The 21985-nt window shown below is 42.1% G+C and overlaps 1 protein-coding gene across 11 annotated transcripts in view; it reads left to right on the forward strand.

The window, feature by feature from the left end:
• Adamtsl1 (ADAMTS-like 1) overlaps nucleotides 1–21985 on the forward strand; it is a 914539-nt gene that overhangs the window by 776703 nt on the left and 115851 nt on the right. The gene's annotated exons all lie outside the window — the stretch shown is intronic.

Consider the following 21985-nt stretch of genomic DNA (forward strand, 5'->3'; position numbering starts at 1 on the left):
ACTGGCAAATCTACAGCTGCATCGAGGAATGCTATTGGATAAGGTCATGTCCTAGAGAGGAAAGGAATTGTGCTTCTTGAATAGCTCTCATTTCTCTGCAAACTATCAGGATGACTCTGCTGTTTTCAGGTGCTAACAGTAGCTCGCTGGTAAAGCCTGTGTGACGAGTATCTTCTTTCTCAGCTAGCTTCAGTTGATTCCTTACTTTTGGACCTGAAAGAAACAGATTCAGGCCTTCTCAAACCATGTGACACAGCTCCATGGTGACTTTCTAGTCACCATAGTTGTTCCAAGTATTGCTCTGCATGCCAAAACTGAGCTTTCCCTTCAAATATAGAAGTGACCTTGGCCAACTGTGCCACATCCTCCAAAGCCGGCCAGGGCTGGGCAGAGAGAAGCTGACAAAGAGTGTGTTAAATCCCAAGCAGGTTTGTAGCATGACTGCTATATGCATGTGTCCCTGGGGCAACTAATTCCTCAACTACCTCAAACTCTCCACTGTTGGAGTGTGTGACTCTATGACTTTAGTTAATTAGAAAAGAATACAAACTCCTCTATTTGGTGACAGTCCCCCATATTAAAAGAAGGCTGCTAGGCACTTGGCTAGAAGGTCAACAGGGCTGGGTCTCATCCTACCTGTCACCATTTAGCTATGTAGCCTTAGCAAATTGACTGTTCTGCCTCCCCATCAAGTAAATTACTGGACAAGACAACATGAACTTGCCACGCCCCATGCAAATATCCAGTGATTATTCATTATCCCATAGGCAGACTTTTCACCTAGCTATCAGCTCTTCTGTGTGTTGTCAACTGCTGTCCTTTATATCCTGCTCATTTGCATGATTAGGAAATAAGAAGTGTCTTTTTAGCACATTCCACAGCTATGATGAGCTCAGGCAAGGCCAAGGAGTCAGTACTTGGATTGGGAGAAAATCGCTGTATCCACTGAATCTAGTCTTTCTCAGAATAGATTCAGAAAATATTATTACAATTATTTATATTGTTATTATTATTATTATTATTATTATTATAAATATGATGTAAGTATACTTGATATTCTCAAAGGGCTAAGATCAATTTAGATAAAAATAGTTAAACCTGCTATTTTTTCATTGATTCTCCTGTGGACTATTTTGGGATACTCTTCCTGATCCCTGTGGAGTAAGATGTGTGCACATTTGTTTGGTACAGATGTACCCATGTGTCCTTCTCCTCCTTATTGGTCCAGCCAGAGGTCATTTAGATCTTCAGTTTACCATTCTTCAACAAGCTTCTGTGCTCCCTGTGTGCTTTGGTGTATCTTATACTGTATTCAAACTTTCTACTCTGTCTTTTATGCTCTTGGCCTTTGCTGAAATCCACATGCTTTTTTGAAAACAAAACAAAACACAGAATTCCTATGCAACATAGAGAGATGCTTCATGTCCTCACTCTTGGTGTCTGTGAAGAGATTTTGGGTTAAGATATGCCTCCCTCCTAGGGGAATTGTCAATGCTCATGACTGCTAGTGAGGAAGCAGCCAGTCTCACCTATGCAGGGACTAATACTGTAGCAGTCAGTGCACCAAAGGCCGCTGTCTTTCTACAGCAGCTACTGAGTCCCACATGTGGCCCTTCTGGTTTCTTCTGGGTGAAACTGAGTTTGTATCAGAAGCACATGTCTGACTTTTGCCAGTGTTCCCACATGCAGCTTGCAGGCCTGGTCACTCACGGCAGGGGAGGCACATTCTGGGCTGGAAGAACCTTTTCCTGCTTTTGTGAATATTTCAGAGTATATATGTGTGCATGTACACAATGCTTATCTTCTTAAAATAACTTTTTAAAAAACAGTAGTTTGTATTGAAGGGGCTAGATTTTGCTCTCAGCTTTATGTTTTGATCTCTCTCTCTCTCTCTCTCTCTCTCTCTCTCTCTCTCTCTCTCTCTCTCTCTCTCTCTCTCTCTCTCGATCTGTGATCTAAGGAACAACAGGTGGCAGGTGATTGTTCACCTGGAGGCCATGTTTGCAATTAGCAAGGTTTAGGACATGCTGTGAATGGGAGCCCAAGGGCATCACTGCTATTTCTAGCCTCTTTAACCCTCTCTTCCAGGTGATGTGTAAAATGGCATCATTAGGCTCCTTTTCATAAACTCAAGGCCTTAATTGTCAAACAAAAATATAAATGTAATTATAGCATTTATGTTATCACTTGTATACAGAAAAGTGTAGTTAAAGTAAAGAAGGATATACAAGGTAAGCTTTGGTGGAAGTGACAGGGACAAAGAGGTTGAGTGGTTGTTAGCAATGGCCAATGGAAAGGTTGGTTCTGGGACGGCAGGGATCAGACTGTGGAGGATAAGTATTTGTTCTTTTCAACCTTCCCTAAAATTGGCCATAAAACATTGCTTATAAACCATCAGTGAGAGCTTTCTTCAAAGTTGATAGGAAAGGAGTTATTATCATAGAGAAGGAAACTCTTTTGTGCACATTTAACAATAAGCAATTTGAGTCTCAGAGGCTGTATCCTCTTCCCCAGTGTGCCATCAGTGAGTGTGGTTGGCTCCGAGAAGATTTTAAAAAGAAGCCAAGAGCCATTGTGGGGAAAGAAATTAGTCTCTGTTACCAGTTTATTAAAAAACAAAACTTTCTGGGCATTCTGATTATCTAAGTAGCTCATGAAGAGACCTATCCTTTAAAACTCAAGGGAATATCAAGGAAGAGAAGGTAAAAAGATGGGAAGAGCCAGAGGGTCAAAATGGCTACTATGAGATAGTGTCTTTGACGATTTGATGCATATCAGGGATGCTGCCATCATGAACTCTCAACAGTATAGTTGCCTGCACATGACCCGCACAGTGACCATACCAAACAACATGCCACTGTGTATGGGAGAAAAGTTTGTAAGGCTTTACCTCTGGGTGAGAAACTACAGGCAACCAATAGAAGTTGACGGGGAGAGAATCCGTTTTCTCTAGGGATGAACCCCCTAAGAGGTTTTTCAATCCTAAGTGGTCAATTCTAAACACATGTACATTCAAGCAACACTAAATAGGCTCAGTAGATTGTGTGTGTGTGTGGGGGGGTGTGTATGGGGGTGTGTGTATGCATATAAAACAATCTAACAATGTTATAGACGAGATCATGAATTCAAGATGAGGTGAAGGGACATGAGAAGAACTGGAGGGGGAAAGAAAGGTAAAATGATGTGATTACAGTGCATTCAGACTGTATTTGTTTCCTTAAAACAAAAGATTTTTTTAAAACTCCTCAAGCACAGCAGTAGTAATCAGGGCAGAAAGGTAACCTCCCCCCCCAACCCCACCCTTAACCAGCTTAGTCACTTTTTGCTCCCTTTCTTGCCCAGAGAGAGATATGCTGGTGGCTTGGTATATATGCATCAAGACTACCTTTCATAAATTTATATATGTTTGTGAACATACACAAATATACAAGGCTCTGATATTTGTAAACAAGATCTTACTGCATTTATTGCTCAGAAGGTTCAAGTTTTCACTCAGCCCCACTCATGAGCTATGAAGCTTTCCCATCCCCGAGACATTCAAAACGATGAGCAAGTAGATGTAGACCTGTGGTCCAAGCCTCTTGGGCCACTTCTCACTAACCTTTGAAGGGCTATGGACGTTTTTAGATCTTCATTCTCTTCTTTAAAATGGGGAAACATTTTATAATGCTGGGTATAGTGAGTCACGGCGACAACTTCAGTACTTAAGGGACTGAGGCAAGTGGATTGCCATGGAGTTGTGGTAAGCCTGGGCCAGCATAGTTCCAGGCCAGCATAGGCTACAGGGTGAGACTCTGTCAATAACAAAAACAATAATAAGATCTGTGCTGCGGTGTAGCTCAGTGTCAGGATGTTTGACCAGCATGTATAAGGCCTTGGGTTCAAATACTCTGTACCCCCAACACACACACACACACTCTGCTAGGTATAAAAACACAATTCTAAAGTTCCAGAACTCAGATATCAAATTAAGAGGATTATGAATACCAGGCCTGCCTAAAATACCTGAGCACCCAAGTCTGCCTCAAAAATTAAAAATTAAAAAAAAAAAAAAAACAAAATCACAATCATCACCCAGAGAAATACGTGGTCATCTTTTAGTTTAGCTGAGAAACAATAGTCATAATTTCCATGAAAGCATGATTTTTTAAATTCAAGACTTAAATTCGATTAGATTTGAGCTAAGTCTTAATAAATAAGTTACTATCTCCCTGGTTTATAATAGCAGTGACATGAGCAGCCAAAGAAAACCAGAAAGCACTACTTTTTTTTTTTTTAAATGTATGACTGTTATTAATTATAAGCATTTGATAGCTCCACCAGTGTGTGTTGAAAAGATTTGGTAAATGTATGTGGAGGAGGGGAACGGAGTTAGAAATGAAAGCCAGATGGCTGAAAATGAAGGAAATTCCAGGCAATTTCTGCAGCTTTGTTCTAACATACTTCTTAAACTAAACTTTTATTTCTGTGCAACAGAGAACAGCTGAGTGGTGCCGGGGAGATAAACAGTGGAGGGGGGAGCTCCTAATTCCAGGAATGGTATTCAGTCTCTTCCCTCTCCCTCTCCCCACCCTCTGCACTAGCCCTAATCTCTGCTCAGTCCTAGGACCTTTCTGAGAACCAACAAGAATCAAAGAAGCTGAGAATCCTTATTTAAAGGGACTGTTAGGGTCAAAGAGTCCTCTCTTTAAAAGCAGACCAGAACACCCACTTTATTGTGCACTAACAAGACCCATGCACACTGACAGCACGTGATTTCCAATTTCAACTTTTCTTTTATATTCCCTTAAAAATGGCCAGAGCGAAAGGTGTCGCCTTTTAAGACAGCCGTGTTTTCATTGAGTCAATGGAGCTTTCAAAGCATGGCAGGCACCCTGGTCCTGTTTTAAAGGCTGTTATTTCACCGTGCTCTCTGAAGACTGGTTTACCTTCTGCTGCTTCCCTAAAGCTCCCATATGCTGACATGCTGCTTCTCAGCTCTGTCCACACTAACTTTTAAATTCAAAAAGAGAAAGCACACCAAAGCTCACCATCATCCACAGGCATTAAGTCCAGATTTGGAGGACATGTTCAGATGCCCTTAGAGTAATAAACTCTTACTAACAGGCAGTCATCTTAATGTCTAGCAGGCTTTTGGTACCAGTCCTCAGAACACAACACCCCATCTTGAAGATGTCACCTGTTAAGGGACAACCTCAAAACAGCAATTGTTCCAAGGGAGCTTGAGGCCTCAGGGCTGATTCTTCCTGGAGGAGCTAGAGCCCACGCTGTATGATGAAGCATAAAAGCAGGATTTATCCAGGCAAAGGAAAGAGAACATTTTTTCACACAAAGGAAAGGACAAGAAGTAGGTGCCATAAAGAACAGGCAGAGGCCACACCCATGGAGGCCTCCGGTCCTAAAGCTGCTTAGACTGTATTTCCTACAGTAAGTGGAGCTCAACAAAGAAGCTTAAACAAGGTCATAAAAGGGCCAGTCTTTCTTGGATAGAGATGACCCGTGCTGACCACCCAAGCCAATAAAAACAGTGATGGTTAGCTTTTATTACCTACCACCTATGTATTGTATCGCAATTGTTTCTCATGTAGAATCAGAAATGGTATCGTCTGTGTAATATTTTCATTGACAAAATGCAATGCAAATGTCGGCATTTTGTTTGCCCCCCTCCAGTAACCCAGTATGTGCTGACTGAGCCTGTCAACTTGTCAGGATAATGGTGCTACAGGTAAGGGGATCAAAAAGGAAGTCATGATCAAGCTAGCTAGTGTTACTTGATCACTGAGGCCCTCCCCATACTACCATCCTGAGATCCTTTGAAGATAAGGATTATATTTCCTATAAAATAAAAGGTTTGCAAATAAGAAAGAAAATATGCATAGGTTCTATTAGGAAAAACAAACCTGGAACCAAATTTAACACAGAGAAACATCTCTGCACAAAACAGAAACTGGCTTCCATGATAAAGAACCCTAGGGAGACTGCGATTTCACTTTTCATATGAAGCACTTAGGCCTGGCATTCAGAACTTGAGGTCAGCTATAGACTGAAATGGTAAATGTTTTCACCATACCTTGATTACATTTGTCTGTGTGCAAAGACTATAAAACACCCCGCATCCCTCTACTTAGAAGTTTATGATGCCCTTAAAGATAATCAGAATTTCTCTTTGTTCAGTCTCCATTAACTAAGTATTTATTGACTGTTTCCTGTGCCAGGCATTGTGCTGTGGTTATAGTCATGGACAAAACTTGCTTTGTTCTCTGAAGCTGGGAATGCCAGTTCTTAGAGATGATCAAGGCCTGACTATCTGTTCGTTTGTTTGAGTTTTTGTTTTGTTTTGCTTTGGTGCTTGGATTCTATCTGGGGCCTCGATCATACCATCATGCTTGGTCCAACTGAGTTAGCCTCAGATGCACATATTTGAAATCCTGATGTCATGATGAAACATTGGGGATTTTATAGTTCAGAAATCTTACTCCTTACAAAGCAGTTAACAGAACTGAAGCAGCACCTTCAAAGGGAAAACATTTTTTTTTTTTTGGCTTTCCCTACCATCAACTTAGAAAGTCCTGGAGTTAATGGCACTCAAAGATTTGTCCAAGGCTTTTGGACAATATTTGAAACTGTAACAATATTGAAACTTAAGGAACCCCCAAATTTAAGAAACTTAAATGCTTTCTTTTATAAGAGTTGTCTTGATCATGGTGTCTCTTCACAGCAATCTAACAGTGACTAAGACAAACACCAAGAGGAGACTTGGCAATGCTAAATGTTCTGCATCAGAAAAGGGAAGATCCCTTAAAATGAGAAAAAAAAAGGATGGGGCTTTTGTTTTCCTCATGGCCTGAGGATGCTACTTCAGTTTCTGTAAATCTCAGTCTCAGTCCCCTTACCTCTCAAAGATAATCATTCTGACAGCCAGGGGTGGGGGTGGGGGCACACTCAGGGAAACAAGGAACTTCCCAGTCTAAGGCCTTGTGTTTATTTTTCCTATGCATAGTAGTTTTCCCCAAAATTTCTTAACCAAGTAATGATAGAAGCAGTTAAGGAAATCTATAGATAGAATATCCCATAACCTATGGAGGCCATTTTTATTCAAACCACCACAGTGTTTGGCCTGAATAGAAATCCAATAACGTGTATTTTAAGTACCTTAATGAGGTGAAGAAATGGGAACAAAGAAGACAGAGAATTCAGTGTCCCTGGTTTAGGCACTGTTTTATTACTGTAAAGGACAACAGGACCAAGGCAACTCTTTCTTTAAAAAAGAATGGAGGTAAGGGGCATTTTATTGGGAGGTTGCTTACAGTTTCAGAGTGTTAGTCCATTCTTATCACGTGGTATGGAGCAATAAATGAGAGCTGCATTCTGATCCACAGGCAGAGAGAGAAAGACAGAGACAGAGAGAGAGACAGAGACAGAGAAAGAAAGAGACAGAGAGAGAAATAAAGGAAACAGAGAGACAGAGACAAAGAAAGAGGCAGAAAGAGACAGAGAGACAAAGACAGAGAGAAACAGAGACAAAAAGAGAAAGGAGACAAAGAGAGAGAGACAGAAAGAGACAAAGACAGAGAGAGACAGAGAAAGAAAAAGAGAGACAGAGAGAGAGATAAAAGGAGACAGAGACAGAGAGACAGAGACAAAGAGAGAGACAGAGAAAGACAGAGAGAAAGAGAGTAGGCCTTGCTTTGAAACCTCAAAGCCTACCCCCCCCCCCCCCCCCCCCCGTGAAGCACTTCCTCTAACAAGGCCACACCTCCTAATCCTTCTAATCCTATCAAAGAGTTTCACTCCCTCATGACTAAGCATTCTTATACATAAGTCTAGAGAGCCATTCTTACTCAGATCAAACCACCAGAAGCCCTGAACAGAGTGAGGTCTTAGCAACTACAGCAAAGGGGGTAGGGAGTCCCTTTCCCTTTCGGCAAATAAGATTACAGCAGAGAATAAGCAATGTTGAACTGACAGAGGGTCCTGTGATAAATCAGAACAAAATGAGGGTTGTATAAACTGTGGTATTCCTAGGTAGTTGCCGCCACAAACACATATGGAAGGAAATAAGGAAGGTAGAAAGAAAAAGAAAACAGAGCAGAGCAGGAGAACAAGGAAAATCCAACTGTGGCAGAGCCAATAGCCTGAGCCCACCTTTGAGTGAGATACAGTTCTCTAAGGCTTACATCTGCTTGGTGCAATCAATATACCAGACATGGTGTCTTAGTTACTCTTTTGTGTCTGTGATGAAATTGTCATGACCAAAAGCAACTTTTTAACAAGCTTGTTTGGGTTTATGATTCCATAAAAGCAGAGAAGGCATTTCTGTCAGCAGGAAACTGCCTGAGCACACCTTTATTCAGATCACAGGAAGAACTGAGGGAAAACAGGAAGTGGGGTGAGGCTATCAACCTCACAGCCCAATGCCAGTAGTGTCATTCCTCCACTATAGCAGCACCTCCTAAATGTTCTATACTCGCTCCAAATACTGTCACCAACTAAGAAATGAGTGCTTAAATACATGAGTCAGTGGGGCTCATTAAAGCCACCACATCAGACGTGGTGCCAGTCTCTTAATATATGCTATCGTATGCAATTTCTCCATACATCTATGATGGTCCTATTCTTGTCCTACCTTTAGATATGAGCTAAATAAGTCTTTAGAGTAATGGTTCAACCTTCCTAATGCTGCGACCCTTTAATATAGTTCTTCATGCTGTGGTAATGTGCAACCATGAAATTATTTCTATTATTATTGCTACTTCATAACTGTAATTTTGCTACTATTATGAATTATAATATAAATATCTGATATGCAGAATATCTGATATTAGAGCCCCAGGGGGGTTGAGGCCCTTATGTTGACAACTACTGCTTTAGAGAGACATATAACTCCCAAATGGTAGGTCCAGATTTGGCACAGGGTATAGGAGAATTGTAGGGAGAGAAAGCTGTGGTCAGGATATGATGTATGAGAGAAGAATAAATAAAATTTAAAGAATAAAAGAGCTTGGGGGTCAGTCCTTCCCGTTATTGATGATAGATACAGACCTATCCATCAATACAGCTGCTATCTTCCCTATTTCAGACACTCCACATACGTCCAGGAACTACTCAGGGAAAAGTATCAACATTAGTCGCCTGTAGCCCACGACCCAGTAAAGATCACAAACAAGTCACAAGGTTTTCTTTCCTGATCTCACGCTTTGAATTGGAGGACAGGGCAAGCTCCTGGAGAAGGCGTGCGCCGAATGGGATGGAGTCGAAACTTCAGAGCCAACACTTCTCAGGGCAAAGCCAAACCCTTAGGAAATGAAGCGTGTAAAAAGAGCTCAAATAGACCTAAGTGAATCCTCTAAAACCCAATGCTGACTCATTAAGCATAGAACTCTTTTCCCTTAAAAGAAAAAAGAAAAAGAAATCCTGAGTCATGAAGAAAGATGCAGCCTAGGCTGACAGTTCTGGAAGATGCTGTGAACTGTCTTGGTGCTTTGAAGTTTTCTTCTGCTGTCCCGACCAACCATTGCCCCAGTGTGTGCTGAACTGATGTCTGTTAAAGTAATGAAGTATCCCCGCCTTCTGAGCATGTGCATGTCTGTCTGTCTGTCTGTCTGTCTGTCTCTCTCTCTCTCTTTCTCGCCCCTCTTCACAAAACTGGGTTCCTGCCTCCTCCTCTATGCCATTCTTTTTAATACTTTGCCTGTGCCTCCTTCTTCTCTCCCCCAGAGGCTGATTTTCAGCCACTTTGCCTCCTAACTATCCAGACTCCTAGCTGGTTCATTTCCACCTATCTACAAAGTGCATTATTCCAGTTTCTTTCACCCTCCCCTCCCCATGCATTCAGTTCAATTCAACTAAATAATAGTATAATAATAGTAATAACAATAATAATAATATAATAATAATGCAAAACTGCTTAAGCTGATAAACTATGATGTGTATTTCTCACCTCAAGCTTACTCCAGTCTTGAGAGTGTGGGTTTGCACAGATTAGGGTTAAGGTTCAGTGCATATGAATTTGCCAGCTGCTTGGCTGCAGAGAGCTTGTGTAACTTCAGAACTCATTTTCTTCCTCTTTAACCTCAAAAGGGCCGTCGTGAGGATATGAACCTTAAGTGCTCGGTGCAGTGCCTAGCATATATTAAGTTAACAGGTATTAAATCGGGATTTCATGGGAGGCAGGTTTATATATCTCTATAAGGAGCAGTCCCTATTTAGAGGAAGTAGGCAATTTTTGTGGACTTCACAAAATTGCAGCTCTTGAGAATGTCTGATCCAAAAGTATCCCCCAATTAACTCTAGCCCTTGGAGGGTAGCAATTTTCTGCTGACTAAAGGGAAACCCAGCTTAGTTCAGTGAACACTTTTTTTTAAATTCTCGCTCTGCTATTGGCTCTAGATATATATAAAAAAAATTTAGTCTGGGACATAGATACTGGGACAGGCACAAAAACTGCACTGGGAGACCAGTACACAGACTAGCACCATGCAAGGCTTAAGTGCCATGGGCAGAACATGAGCAGGTAGCATATTAGAGCTGAGCAAAAGGTCTTCTAATTAGTCTAAGGAAGGACATACCCCAAGCATTCTCTTATTACTACAGACGCAGAAGGGGTTACTCCTAAAATTCTGATCAAGCATACTATTAGCATACTCTTCCATACTCCCTGAGAATCTTGAACTAGACCTTTCCAACACCTTCAGGATCGTTTGTACCTGGCCATGTGCCCTTTCACGTTCCCACGTAAGCCATAAATTACTTGACAGTCCTGTATAAAGGCTCCCTATAGTTATGCTTAATCACGAGGGAGATGACACAGAAATTGTTGCTGTAGCAGAAATTACAGCAACTGGTGAAAGTGGATCAAACAGTCTACTGAAGTTCTCCTGGACCTCTGTCCCTGTGCACACCATCTGCCTATCACTCCCGTCCCTCCATGAGTTCTCCTGGATGATCTGTTGCTCTAGCCAGCTCTCTTATGTCAGAAGGTAAGAGAAGGACTTAGCATATGAAGCATTTCATTTACCTCACGTCGCAGGGGAACTGTGGGAAACCATGGAAAACATCACGGCAGCTTGGCTTGTGCAATCACTTACTGTGTCATCATCCTTAGCTATAAAGTTGGGGTTCACAAGCTATTGGGTTAAGGGCATTTGGCAAAGCTCTTTCAGCTCTGTGAAGCTTAGGGTTGTGTAAGTGCAAGGTACAAAACTCTCATTCTCTAGTCTTTGAGCCATCCCTTCATCCCTTGCCACATGAGGCACTGCAGAAGATCAGTTCTCGGGGCATCTGCTGTCTGATCCGTCTTCCAAGACTCCTTCCAAGTGAGTGTCACTGGAAGCTTGGCCTAACACAGGGGGTGAGGACAGAACCATGGACACATTTGTTTAGAAGTCAACCTTTAAATTGTTTTAAAATTTAAAAAGTAAAAACAGGGTCAGAAAAGCCATGTGCTGGCCAAAACAAAACAACAACAACAAAAAAAAAAAACCCACCACACCACCACATGGTTTCTGCTTTGGCAGGGGTACACACAGAAGGAGCCTGCAGGTGATTCCTGAATATGCCCTGGATGCACGTTAGGAAACCAAATTCAAGTTTTTAATAACAACAACAAAAAAAATGAAGTTTGTTTGTTTGATAAATGCACTTATTGGAGAAACTCCCCTTGACTTAAAAAATGCTCTGTGTGGGTAACAGATGCTCCAGTCGTCTCCCACCTACAACATTTTTCCTGCCTCCACTCTTTCTCTGGCTGAGCAAACCAGGAAAATCACAGGATGTCCTACCCGAAGCTCAGACAGTTTTAAACTTCATGAAGCCTTGGGATAAAATCACAGAAGGAAACTGTTATAAGCAAGTTATTTGTAGATTAAAAAAAAAAAATACAAACCACCAGTTAGACAGATGCCATTTATCAGTGCTCTCCTCCTCGAGAAAAACTAAAAAGGCACTGGAGCTGTACGATGGGGAGGAGCTGATGGGGAACCAGATCATCTCAGAAGATGCACCCCGCCGTCAAGTTCAATGTTTTGCAGCTTTCTGAAATGGGAGTCCATTTGTTTGCAATTGGGGGAATGAGACAGTGAGTTGACAGCTTGGGGGCCAGGAAGGCCTCCTCGCTCCTTTCTCCTTTGTTACCTGCCAGGCGTTTACACGGATTTGAAGGCACATCCCAGGCACACCTACAAGTGTTTGTGTGAAAATGGGCACTGTCGTACATTTTTATCTCTAAATGGATGGAGGCTGATGATATAGCCGACCTGTGGTGGAGGGAAGTAAAACCACATGTGGGTTGGCTTGACCCCACCTTGATTTAGAAGGGTAGGTGGTGTTTTCCAGCTCACCCTTGTTCACTCACCATCTCCAGGAAGGTAGTTCTGCTGAACAAGATTGGCGAAAACTAGACTTGCTTGTTACCACACATAGTCTTGCTGCAGCTGCGGATCAGACAGGAGAAAGCAGTTCCATGGGTTGTACTCCTGACATAAAGGAAGGTAGCAAGCTGAAGTCTGGTATTCACGGTGATGATGTCTGGTTACAGCTGTCTGCATTCTGAACTTTATAATGCTGTCTGTACTATAAAATCCCTTTCCATATTTCTTCATAGTAAATAAACTATAAATAAAGGTCACCCAAACATTTGTTCTGTAATTGCTAGTCTGCCAAATAAGTTAAAACATTTGAGAACACACACCCCAAGCCCTAGTCTATAAGCGGAGTGGTGTCTGCAAAAGATGTACTTCCTAAATACTAAGTGCACTCATTTGCTCACAGCACACATGTACTACTTGAAAATGTTACTGTAGTTACAGACTTTCTCTCCAAAGTCCTAAGTCCCATGCCTTCGAGTCCTGTGAGCATCACCTCATGCCGGATAATATTGATGGAACCTCACTACACAACCTAGATTACAAAGATGGAAATCCATATTTGCTATGGGCCACCATGCTGCCAACCAGTTTCTAGAACTGGGGGTTCCTTCATTTTGGGTGGTTGAGGGATGGCCATGCAAAGAATTTAGTAATTATTGAATTCTCACCATATCCCATCACTTCAATAGTAAACAGTGACAGGCTTTCAGTTTACAATTTCTGTTTCTCTGAGAAATTAGAAATCTGTAAGAAGTTTGGTCAATAATCTTGTCTAGAAGTTTTGACCGAAGAGTCCCTCCCTCACACCCTCAGGTCATAGACTCTCAGCATGTAACTTGGTCCAATTCTCAAATTTTATCTGTGAGGAAAGAGTGGCATTAAGTGACTTGCCCAGGTAGACACTAGCTGCTCTGTGATACTGAGAGTCTGAAAACAACTCCCAACTTTGAACAATGAGCTTATTGTAAGTAATTTGCAAAGCCACTGTGGTAAGTCAGAGTGCAGTCCCAGAGCCACATCCTCAGCTAAAACCCTGGTTCTTTCACTCTTATCAACATATCCCTGAAGAATGCTGTAGCCTCTTGATGTCCTCACTTCCTTTTCCACAAGGTAAGGATGAATAGCACCCACCTTGGGGTAGGTACAAAGGCTCATTAATTCATGTATGTGAAGCTTTGCAGGTGAGCCTCTGGCATTACAGGGGTAGGCTGTTTATAAGAGGCCCTAGTCACTGAGGATGCACTAAGAAGCTGATTAAAGAGACAGGTGGCCTGAGGGCCCAGATAGCCACAGGTAGACATAATATATTCTTCACTTGAAGAAAGGATTTTCTTTCTGTAGTTATTCTCTGTGGCTCAGTCTTCAACAGCAGCCATTGAGTATAATATGTAGAGCTACATGGATATCAGCTGCCTCCAGGACAGATTTTCACACTCTGGAGCATCCATAGTCCATATCAATGATGGCGCCTGAATGCTTTGAATGGGGAATAGAGGATAATGAGTAAAATAAGAAATGAAAAAGAGGAAATTTAAAACTGACCATACTCCCAGAGTTTGGGGATCATTGTCCTAGTAATGTGTTAGAAATATAATTCACTTGACCTCCATCTTACATGGAGCAAAGCATTTACTGTGGTTTGACCCCAAGCCACATGGGTTCCACCGTTTTTCAGAACTCAGCGCTCAGAGTGCCCAACTCTCCCTGCTTTCCCAACTGAGAAAGTATGTAATATTCCCTGTGACCTGGGAAATGTTGGGCTGCATGAAACACTTAAGAAGCAAAATTAAGTAGAGTAGTTATTTTAATTATTAGAATTCTAAGAATAAGCAAAAAGGAACCTCAAAGACCTATTGCTCTGTCTTGGGCATGAAAATTGTTATAGCAACAATCACAAGAATAACCACGGCAGCTGCCTTCAGCTGCTTTGCCTCTATTCCCTGAACATGCCAGAGGTTGACCAGAGGAGGACACAGGTTAAAACTCTACACCAAATATAGGGCTAGCTCTTGCATCCTTACTAACTGTGTGATCTTTTTAAGATACTTCAATTGCCCCTATGTGAAATAGTGCATAGCTACATCAGAGGCCATGTAGAACAAATGAGCTAACACACATGACACCCTTTCAACAGGACCTAGTAGATACTGGAAGCTAGCGTGGTAATTATTGCCATCCTGATTCTGAAGTAAACAAGTTGACATTCAAACAGAGCAGCATGCCCAACATTATAAACCACTAATGGCAGCAGAGTCCCGCACTGGCATACTGTGATCCAGTATTTGGGCTGGTGTAGTGTGTCGACATCATGCTCACGAGCCTCCGCCTTGGTAAATGAGATCAGGGTGCTCTGATGATTCTATCAGATCCAGTGCATTTAAAAATAGTGTTTCAGTGCTAATTGTCCTAGCAATAAATAGCAACATGTAAAATCAAGAACAAATGAGGGATGTAATAAGCCAATATGAATCCTAAACTGAGGTTTCTGTTTGTACAGACTTTAGACAGAAACAGTTCCATAAACTGTCCTAAGATAAGAAAATGTCTACAAGTAAAACACATTCTATATGAAGATGTCTCTGAACCTAACTAGAAAAATAATTTTTGGTATTTGTGTGTGTGTGTGTGTGTGTGTGTGTGTGTGTGTGTGTGTGTGTGGCAAACATAAAAATATTTATGAAAGTCACTTTCTTCATCCCCAAGAAAGGAAGCTACATGTCTAGAAAGAGCAAATGCCTCTGTGAACAAACAGAATGTCCATGAAAATAGCAACATCCTGTCCTCCAGAGGGGTGTGTGTGTGTGTGTGAATGTGTGTGTGTGTGTGTGTGTGTGTTTGTGTGTGTGTGTGTGTGTAGATATGTGTGTCCAAGGGTAACATTAATGTGTGCATATGTCTGTCTATATGTATGTTTCTATGTGTGTCTGTCTTTATGTGTCTGAGTATATGATATATTTGTGTCTAACATCTGTGTGTATACATCTTCTCTGTGTATGTCAATGTCTGCATATGTACATGCCTCTGTGTCTGGCTTCTATGTTCATACTGTGTTCATCTCAGCTCTGATTGGATTGATTGCCTCCTACAGCAATATCTGACTGCTTCTGTGCACTTGTCTATCAAACTCTGAGACAGAGATAACAAGATATGTCTAGGGAAAATTACAGCCAGGCAACATAAAATAGGTTTATAGGCCTATAAGTCAGGGTGAAAGAGTTATGTGAAGCACCATGCCATCCTGTCCTCATGGTCCTATCTGAACCATATTGAGGCTAACATCTTTTGAGACACCCAGTACAAAAAGACCCTTGTAATTTCAGCTCTCAATTGATTAAGTATATCCTATCCAGGAGTGCCCCAGCAGCCATGAGTTTGTGATACAGTGATCTCAAGTCATCCTTCCATGAAGGATTTGGTGGTCCAAAAGACCTCTGCTTTCCAGGACTCACAGGTACATCACTGAAGACAATGACAAATAAGAGACAGAAGTTCCCAGGGATATAAGAAATTTTGTATTGAATACTTTTTCCAGCCCTGAGACGGGAGTTCAACATTTCAGTTCTATAAATGTCTCCTTTCTTACACCTCATTCTACCTGCACTCTCTTTGCTTACACCTTTGGCTGGCTACCACTTACATGTCAAGATTCACCATAGCACTCACTGACCCCAGATAGCTCTTCCAGGGCTTGTCTCTCTTGATGCCTAAGCCTATATTCTATGCTCTCACACTTACTGGTCTCATAGTGTAGACTGGGAAGTTACATCTATATTGGTTCTATTGACTATGATGCCCCTTTACATGGAGGCTAGCCTACAAAGGTACTCAATAGATGCCACTGAAATGAATAAGTAAATGGATAGCATCTATCACATACATCACAATGTCTTTATAATGGTCTCTCAAAGCCATTAAATATCTGTGTTCTAATTACTCAACCCACTATTTGAAATACATAACACTAGGCTTTGAGCAATGATTACACAACATGTGGACTGGCTGAGTTGGTTGAGATTATTAAAGTCCCACAAGGCTGGAGCATAGATTGTGATGAAAGAGGAGGCATAGTCTTGTTACAGATGACAAAACCAAATCTCTGGACCCTGACACAAAGTGCTGACCTAAGCATTCCACTTAGGAAACTTACAAATGTAAGTAAGTGTCCAAGTACCACAGGCAAACTTAACACTGCTCATGAGAACTAACTCCAGAGAGCCTATTGATTTGCTGGGCCAACCACAACTGAATACACCAACTAGGTGATGACCTCTGGTAACAATTCATTCCCCAGCCAGAAGTCTGAGGTAAAGAAGTGAAGGATGTGCTCCCAGGAGCTGTAGGGAGGGCAGCTGCTTACCTCATGGCCGTATTCTTTTCTGTTCAAGTATATCTTCATACCCAACTTAATCCTTAATTCTTTAAGACCATTCATTTTAAATTAAAGTCTGTCCTATTGACCTCAGTTACAATTGTCCTTGACAAAAACAGATCATACTCTAGTGGATCATGCTGGGGGTTGGGTTTTCCAATACACATTGGGATGGCACACAATTCAACCCATGGGAGGACTATAGTACTTAGGTTTATAGCGTTTCCATGTGAAATACCACCTCTAAATCACTGCGTGTCTAGAGATGTCTGTCCTGACTCAATGGAACGAAATCACTTCCTTACCTTTAAACCCTGCATTCCAAATCTTGAAAGCTTTGTGTTCTACTTGGAATGATCAGTAGGGAAGAAACGAACAAACTGGATCATAAGATGGCCTGGCACTTAGCTCAGAGCAGCAAAGTAAATGAACACAGGGAGGGAAGGGCTTGAATCTGACCTGTAGGTAGGAACAGGAAGACTCTTTCAGGCAGGGAATGTTGGAAATAAATGTTCAAAGGTGAAAAAGCCAAGGTGTGTATTGGGACGTGACTGAGCCCAGCAGGAGCTCACTTGCTTGAAGGAGAGTTTTTCTAGAAAAAGAAGGGGCTTCGCTATGTTTGTGTGAAACAACAAATAACACCATGTTGATTATTCCACAAATCTATTCAGTGTCTTTGACCACAGGAAAGCAACTCTGGAAAGCTGGAATAAGAAATTTCTACCTAGAATTCTAGACAAGCCAACCAAAATATCAAACTCCCAAGAATCACAGGAATTTTATGTCTACACCACTAGGCTCCCGGGAAACTCAGATCTGAGTTACAGCAGCTGCCAGGAAGTCTCAGCTTTATTTCTAACTGTCAGTTAATAATTGCATATATGTACCTGCGAGGCTCAGCATAAGTCTATTCACAGGCATGGTGCGCCTGATCAGGCAGATCATACCAAGCAATTAAGATCATACATCACTTCAGTTACTGTTTCCTCATGATGAGAACATGCAGAAATCCTCTTTACTAGGTATTCTGAGAGTCAATCAATTGCTATGGACTATGAATATTCTGCTGTGCTGCACAACAATGAAACTTGGTCCTACTATGCACTGCATGTTCTGCCCACTAGCCATCCTCCTCCTCTATTTCTCTCTTTCCTCCACACTTTCCTTACCTTTGGTAATAGCTCACTATACTCTCTTTTCATGAGATCCCTTTATTTGGCTTCTGCATTGTATATGGGAATATGCAATACTTACCTTCCTGTGCTTAAATTATTTTTCCGAATCTAGTATCCTGTAGGCTCAAGCACTGGCTAATGGATGACAAGGTTTCATTTCTCTTGTGGGTAAATAAAAATAATTCTATCTCATTTTTAATCTATAAAAACCTACAAGACAGTTTGAAAGACAATGGCAACCCGGAGCTTAGATGTTCTAGTGAAATCACACTGTATAGAGGTGAACAGGTATGTGGGTGTTTGGGACAGTGGCCGTTGTCATAGAAGAGTATAAAGATGGAGAGAAGACACTGATACTTTGCACAGTTGTCACAAGTGTTGGTGCTATTCTGCCTTTATCCCACTCCATGAAAGAAGCATATTGAGTTAATAGCATGAGATGGTAAGTAGGTGTGCTACAAGTATGACAATCTCAAGAGCTACTCAGAACCTTTAAAAAATGTCAATTGTAGGGGCTGGAGAGATGCTTCAGTGATTAGAAGTGCTTACACTCTTGCAGAAGACATAGATTCTGTCCCCAACACTTACGTGGCCCATAACAATTGTCTATAATTTTATTCCCAGGGAATGGGACCTCTCTGCTGGCCTCTACAGGCTTGCATATGTACGTGGTATATAGACATATGTTCACACACACATAAACATAAAATAATTTATTAAGAGTATCAAACAAAGCTTAGCAAATACAATTCGTAATGCTGATAACTTTGGTTTGTTTATTTTCTTTTGAGAAATGGTTAAGATGGTGAGGCAGTTGGCACGGTAAAAGCACTCATGTTGGCCACACAGCTCTCATATATAAGTCAGTGCTTTGCCACCTCAGGTGTTTGGTAATCTTGGCTACAATTATTTTTATGGAGCCAAAACCTCATGCCAAGTGGGTAGGCTTCCAAGAGAAGCATGGCTCTATCTCCTGTTTCCTGAGCTACAGCAATTACAGTTTTACAGCAAGCCCTGATTTTCCTGATGTTGTTTATCATATAAGCTTTTGGTTAAGTTTTGGCCTTCCAGAATGGTTTTACACTCTAATGCCTGCCACATCCTTTGATCTTTTGTGTTTCTTCTAGTCCCCCTTAAGGAATTCCCTAAAGTGCACTGGTCATGGGTGACAGGTAGCTCATCTATCTCCTGTGGCCAAGTGAAGTGGCTCCTCTCTCCTCTGCCTCCCTTTCTATAACCCTTAATGATGCACTCCTCGGGTCCTTCAAGACAGAGCAGAATGGAAGGGGCAGCCTGAGTCCGGTTCCCAGTACAGAGGAAACTGCTTATTTCTCTGAATGTCAGTTTGCTTATCTACAAGATGAAGAAGCCAGAGTGAAGAAAGATTTCAGTTCATGAAGCATGAGGACCTAGCTACAATCCTCAGAACCCATAGATAACGAGGTGGGCCTGGTGCTACATACTTCTAATCCAGTGCAGAGGGGACACAGAGAGGTAGATCCCTGAGGTTTGCTGTCCAGATACCCTAACTTGGCAACTCTACTCGGCAAGTTCCATAAAAGACACACACACACACACACACACACACACACAAATGAATGGTTTCTTAAGAATGACACCTGAGTGGAATAGTTCCCTCTGGCCTACACATACACACACACACACACACACACACACACACACACACACACAGAGAGAGAGAGAGAGAGAGAGAGAGAGAGAGAGAGAGAGAGAGAGAGAGAGAGAGAGGCATACACACATGAATGTTAACACCTGCTTGTTTACTTCTGATGTGATGAGCATGTACCACATCTTCTGCACTTCCACAGTCCTACTCATCACTATGTTCCCACTACCTTGCAGTTCTGCTCAGCATCCTGGATAAGCCCCATTCCCCCTGAGGCACTGTCACAGTGCTAGGCAGCAAATGCTAAGGAAGATAAGTCAGACATGGGTGTCCTTTCCCTAAGAGCCCATCACCAAAATTCCCTTCTCTCATATGTCCCAGGAAGCCTTATAAACTCTTGATTTACGCTGTCCTCAGCTCCGTCCTCACACACTAGCACAGAGCAAGAACATTTTCTGCTATCTTGTGTTTATCTGTCCTAGGCCCCAGCCTTAGGTCCTTACCCAGAAGTTCTCACTTTAACCTCATAACAACCCTGTGAAACCATGATTTCTGTTATTCCGATTTTAATTGTGGAAAATTGCTAAATAACTTTCCCAAGATTTTTCTAACGAGTAGCAGAACACAAGTCATCTGTGAATAATCTGGTGCCAGAGCCCAAGGCCAAAGTGACACAGGCCTCCCTGAGCATCAGGCACTAATCTAGTTCCCCAAGATGCCGGGATGCATAAAGGTCCTGCTGGCCCTGGTGTGCGGTCTAGGAAAAGAGTCCAAGAAACAAATAACAGTGGTGTAATAGATGTGAAACCAAAGAACGAGGTGAACCCCACTATGGAAAGAGACAATGGCACACTGAGGAACAAGGACCACCCCTGCTATCAGGGACAGAGATCAGAAAGAACAGTCCAGAGGGGAGGAGTCAGGAGCTGGCCTGAGAGGCTGTATGTCACTGCAGTTTGTCACTAGATACTGGCGTAAAGCCAAGCCTTATCAACTGGAGCCTAACCCAAAAAGGCACTTCAAATCACTTTGCAAAGTACCTCAGAGGCTAGCCAAGGGCTTGAAGCTTGAAATATGGGGGACATGGAGCCAAACTGATGGTTTTTATAACTTCCATTTTTAACAAAGCTTCAGGTTTTTAAAAGGCTTGTTGTGTTTATTAATAGTAAGTAACAAGCATTTCATGGGAAACATCTTAGTTCACTTGTGCTGATAAAACAGAATAGCACACTGGGCTATTTATAAAGAGGGGAAATTCCTCACCCTTCTGGATGGTGGAAAGTCTAAGATGAAGACACTGGCATGTTGGGAGGGCTGCTGTTTAAAGCGAGCTCCTGAACACATGAGGAATGCAATGCTCTCTCCTCATATGGAAGGAGGCTGGAGAGTAAAGAAAGGAATGAGCTTCCACTGCCACGCCCTTTCATGTTGGCATTTGTCCATTGGTGAGGACAGACATCGTGTGACATAAATGCCCCTGAAATGACCCCCAACTCTCAATATGGCTACCCTGAGGATTAAGTTCCATTATTATCCATTAACATCCATTATTATCAAGTTGTTGCAGTCATGGCCAATGGGACCTGTCCTAGCTGGTTTCTGTGTCCTTCTGACATAAAGCCCATCATTCTAGAGTACTTCCCAGTTGCCTGGTAGAACAAGGTGTTCCAAGCTCACTATTTCTTTTCCTAACTCTGCTCTGGAGTGGGCCAACTATATAGGAAATGATTGTTTCATTAGAGAATAGAACTAGAGTCTCTACTAAAGAGATCCTGAGGCCTAGGCACCAGATTGTTTGACAATGGGGTGTCATCACTTCTAGGGCTGTCAGTGAAAAGAGCTAGAAAGCAATATGTGCATTTATGAGTGTTTGCACATACCCACTGTATCTGTTTTTTAACAGCAATGAGTTGGGGACTAAAGAGGTGAATGAGTTGATAAAGTGCCTGCTATAGCAAGTGTGAGAACCCAGTCAGATCATCAGCACCCACATAAAAGCCAGCATGCATTGTGATCTAAGCACTGCACAGGTGGATACAGGAATCTCCATGGGGCACACACATATATATGCATAAGGCCATACACACACACACACATACACACAAACTGCTTTTGAACCCAACCCAGTTCTTCAAGGACTGACTATTCTGGTTTTGCTCCTTCACATACTTGTAATTGCCCTCACAGACAATAAGAAACTTGGCTCAATTTACTTTTCAGATATCTGTGTTTATTTGTCCAGTCTTCTCTGAATGTTTGACTTCCAGCTATACTGGCCTAGTGATGAACTAGTTGACTTGCCAATGAGCCATTCCTTGCCAATGGTAAAGTGCAACCCTTACAAAGGGGAAGAATGGGGCAGGGAGAAAGAGCCACTCAGGATGTTCAGCTCCAGGCTGGAAAGCCTCCCCACCCACCACCCACCCCGCCCCCACCCCACATCCCCCCA

The sequence above is a fragment of the Mus musculus genome, chromosome 4 (genome assembly GCF_000001635.26).
Source record: "Mus musculus strain C57BL/6J chromosome 4, GRCm38.p6 C57BL/6J".
Taxonomy (NCBI): Eukaryota; Metazoa; Chordata; class Mammalia; order Rodentia; family Muridae; genus Mus; species Mus musculus.